The following is a 4,230-nucleotide window of genomic DNA, read 5'->3' as shown; positions in this document are numbered from 1 at the left end:
GTGTGATAACTTTTTTCAATTCCTTCTTCCTTCCTGCAGATCCCATGGAATATTCTGGTCTTTTGCAGATATTAAAAGCCCAGTTCAATATTTTATTAAACTCCAAGCTCTCAATAACTACCTTTGCCCTGGCTGGGGCTGGGAAACTTGCAGAGACTTGCCTCTTCTCTTTGTCCTCCTGGCTGGTCTACTTCCCACTCTTCATGTTGCTGTTGGCTCCTTCAGGGCTGGCCAGGGGTAGAAGGAGAAGGGCAGTGGATGGGAAAGGTCTTCCTTATTTGGCAGGCCCAGGTAGGATCTGGCGTAAGGGCTCTCTGAGTTGAGCACCCAAGTGCTCCTCCTTTCTTTCATGGGTATGTCTCTGGGTTCTTCTAAGCTCCTCCTTTGCAGACTTCCAACTGCAGTTTTCTGGTGCAGGGATGTCTCCTTTGGCTAGAAATTAATGACATTCTCCCAGGCCATGGCTGGTGGTTCACTGCAGTCTCCTTCTGCTGGGGTCGTCCACCCTGCACTCCCTAATTCCTGTGGTCCTCTTGGATAGAGTTTTCAATCTGCCTCATGCTGGTTTCTTCCTCAGGTTCGCATGTGGACCTTAGGAAATGTGTTTTTGCCCTGCCATTCGCATAGCTCCCTTCAGTCTGCCAGCACAGCTTCTACTCCCTGCCCACAGCCAGAGACTCCCTCCTTCAGATTTTCTTCCAAGTAAGTGTGACTCAGATACCAGTTCCAGAATCTGCCCCAATTCCAAGGAATATATGGCAAGCCTGTTAGAGATTATTTGAAACTCATCTCAGTTGGCCTGAATAGTGGAGGATTAGGAGGGCATTTCAGCACACAACTTTCTTTTCTTTTCTTTTCTTTTTTTTTCAGGCAGAATTTTTCTCTGTTGCCCAGGCTGGAGTGCAATGGTGCAAGCAAGGCTCAGTGCAGCTTCAATCTTCTAGACTCAAGCAGTCTTCCCATCTCAGATCCTGAGTAGCTAGGACCAAAGGCATGTACTACCACACCTGGCTGATTTTTTTTTTTTTTTTTTGAGAAATGGGGTCTCACTTTGTTGCCCAGGCTACAACTTTCTTTCTGAAGAAAGCTTACCATTTGTTGCTCCTCCCTAATGGATATTTAGTCTTTTCTTATATCATCTGGAGATGAGTGATAGACCAGTGCAAGCGGAACAAATTATTGGTGTTGCCCCTTTCTCTAAATTTGAAGGTAGTTGGCACTTATTGTGCTTAGTGTTAGGGCTTTAGCAGACAGTGAGACAATAAAGAGAAGTCCCACTTGAACATTCTATTACACAAGTAATGGACTAAGAAACATTTGAGGATAACTACAGCTATGGATTCAATGTTTGTGTCCCCCACAAATTCCTGTGTTGAATTCCTAACTTCCAATGTGGCTATGTTTGGAGATAGGGCCTTTATGCAGGTAATTAAGGTTAAATTAGGCCATAAGGGTAGGGACCTGATCTGGTAGAATTTGCACCCTTATTCTTAATTCCCTTTCTCTCTCATGTGCCCTTCTCTCTCTACCATGTGAGGACACAGTGAGAAGGAGGACATCTGCAAGCTAGGAAGAGGGCCCTCAACAGAACTAAACTGGCTGGCACCTGGATCTTGGACTTCCCAACCTTTAGAATTGTGAGAAAGTAAATATGTGTTGTTAAAGCCAGTCTGTCTATGGCATTTTGTTAGTCAGCCCGGGTTGAGTAAGATGACTACTCTGCACTTTGGTGAGTGTTGCCTTTCTAAATGTGAGCACCTGCCATTCCTTTAATCTTCCCCAGCAGACCAAAATCTCTTTGCTCACCTCTCTGGACAGGCTCTCATTTGTTACATATTGGAGTCACATTTTTCAAAAGAATTGTTCTCTGTGGAGAACAATGAGCATAAGAGAAAATTGTGTTAAGTCACTTCACTCTTGAAAACCCATTTGGTTGTTCTTAAAATGTAAATATAAAATATGAGATTAGTAGGATAAAGAAGGGTTGGATGCACAAACATATAACGAGGATTACTCTCTTGTAAACACAATTTAGATGGTTGTCTTTCTCTTTTGCCGAGGTTGCATGGTAGCATTTGGGTAACATAAATGCACTTTTGATTCAATGTGACTGTATTTAACTTCAAGGATGGTGCCCGGATCTAAACATGCTATCCCAGGGTGGTCTCCTGAGCAAAAGGAAGAGGACTCTCAACCCCAGGACCCAGAAGCTATAGTTCTCTGAATGAGACTGAAAGTGCAGCAATGCTGGTGGCCTAAATCCATCCTGCTGTCTCATTTGGTATCTCATTTTCTCTATTTTATCCTTACCGTATGCTTTTAAAATGCAGGTACAGAACTCATACTTATATTTTTAATCGTCTTTCTTTCAGATTCTGCCCTTTGATGTATTAAAATATATTTATCAATTTTAAAGTATCTCCTCACATGATGCTTATTAATTGCAAAGGGAAAGACAGTTAACTTTACAGAGGGGAAACCTGACAGCCTTCCCCACAAGCAAATGACCAGCGTAAGACACAGGGGCATCATGTGCCTCTGGATACCATGCACTGAGAAGGACATAACACCACTGTGCGTATTGCTAAAAAGGCACAACCTCCATCGAACCTTGAGAAAACACCAGACACACACCCAGATGGTGGAACATTCTATAAAATAAAATTATATCAATGTCATTAAAGACAAGAAAGACTGAGGACCTAGCTCACAGATTGGAGGAGATTAAGAAGACATACTGATTAAATGCAATGCGGATAAGAAAAAGGCCACTGGTGGGAAAATTGGTGAAATTCAAATAAGGTTTGTAGTTTAGCTAAGAGTATTGTATAAATGATAATTCCCTGGTTTTTTTTTTTTTTTTTTTTTTTTGAGGCGGAGTCTCGCTCTGTCACCCAGGCTGGAGTGCAGTGGCCAGATCTCAGCTCACTGCAAGCTCCGCCTCCCGGGTTCACGCCATTCTCCTGCCTCAGCCTCCCGAGTAGCTGGGACTACAGGCGCCCGCCACCTCGCCCGGCTAGTTTTTTGTAATTTTTAGTAGAGACGGGGTTTCACCATGTTAGCCAGGATGGTCTCGATCTCCTGACCTCGTGATCCGCCCGTCTCGGCCTCCCAAAGTGCTGGGATTACAGGCTTGAGCCACCGCGCCTGGCCAATTCCCTGGTTTTAATAGTTTTACTAAGGTTTTATAAGATGTGAATGTAAGAGAAAGCTAGGAAAGGTTTTTGCAATTTTTCTTTGAGTCTATCGTCATTACTTTAAACTAGAAGTTTACAAATTGTATTTATTGGGTCTCTCCTCTATGCTATTCTCTGTGCTGGGAGGACAGCAGTAAACAAGACACAAGCTCTGCTCACAGAGGCTCACAGTAGAGTTTGCAGAAGCCCAAGCAGTCATGCACTACTTGTTATGGTGGGTGCATGCACACAGTGCCGCAAAGAGCAAACAGCTGAGTGTGAAAGAAAGTGTGCCACAAATCTGAATGAGAAATAGCCGTTGGCTGGAGAAAACTGGAAGTGACATGGAAACTGAATCCCAAAGATGGATTACAGCTATCCAAATAGACAAATGGCATGTGGAAGAGAGATAGGGGAAGCTGTTCAGGCACAGGGGCAAATTGTGCAAAGGGAGAGCCCGTTGCGGAACTGTAGGAATAGATGTGCGTGCCTCCTCAGTGTGCTGGAGGGCAGGAAGGGTGCGTTTGAAATCTGTGAGCCTGAACGGGAGCAGGATGCAGGGGCCAGCCCAGGAAGGTCTCCCGAAGGCCTGCTGAAGGCCTGCAAAAGAGCTGGGAACGTGAAGTCATTGAAGGATTCCAAACAGAGATTTGAAATGAGATTTATGATGTAGTGCATGCACTCTGGTCACTGAGTAGCTAATTGACGAGAGCTAGCAGTCAACGGCTCGTCTCTGATTCCAGTCACAGTCCGTGTGGCCAGATAAGGATATTGAGGTCATCCAGATGAGAGGACAGTGGCCTGAGTGGGTGTAGAAATCAGTAAATGCCTCAGTGTCTTTGTGAATCTCACCTCTCTCCTAAGGAGAAAGGAATCAATGTGAATACCTACCATGAGCTGAGTTCTACACTGGACATTTCACTCTCGCCATTCCTTGATGTGCCTATCCAAGCGTGATGTAAGAGTGATAGTCATCTTCATTTTAATTGTAGGTAATTGAGGCTCTATAAGGTTCAGTGGTTGAATCCACTCCCTGCATCACAGAGGGGTGAAG

General features: G+C 44.4%; 1 long non-coding RNA gene across 1 annotated transcript; it reads left to right on the top strand.

Moving 5' to 3' along the window:
- Window positions 1-1,034: 1,034 nt before the first annotated feature.
- On the top strand, window positions 1,035-2,872 carry LOC116269803. Its single transcript, XR_004177624.1, has 3 exons — window positions 1,035-1,637; window positions 2,128-2,281; window positions 2,373-2,872. It is a non-coding gene; the product is annotated as an uncharacterized LOC116269803 (long non-coding RNA).
- The last annotated feature ends 1,358 nt before the right edge of the window (window positions 2,873-4,230 follow it).

The sequence above is a fragment of the Papio anubis genome, chromosome 12 (assembly GCF_008728515.1).
Source record: "Papio anubis isolate 15944 chromosome 12, Panubis1.0, whole genome shotgun sequence".
NCBI lineage: Eukaryota > Metazoa > Chordata > Mammalia > Primates > Cercopithecidae > Papio > Papio anubis.
The sequence above is the reverse complement of the archived record's forward strand: the minus strand, read 5'-3'. Positions and strand labels throughout refer to the sequence as shown.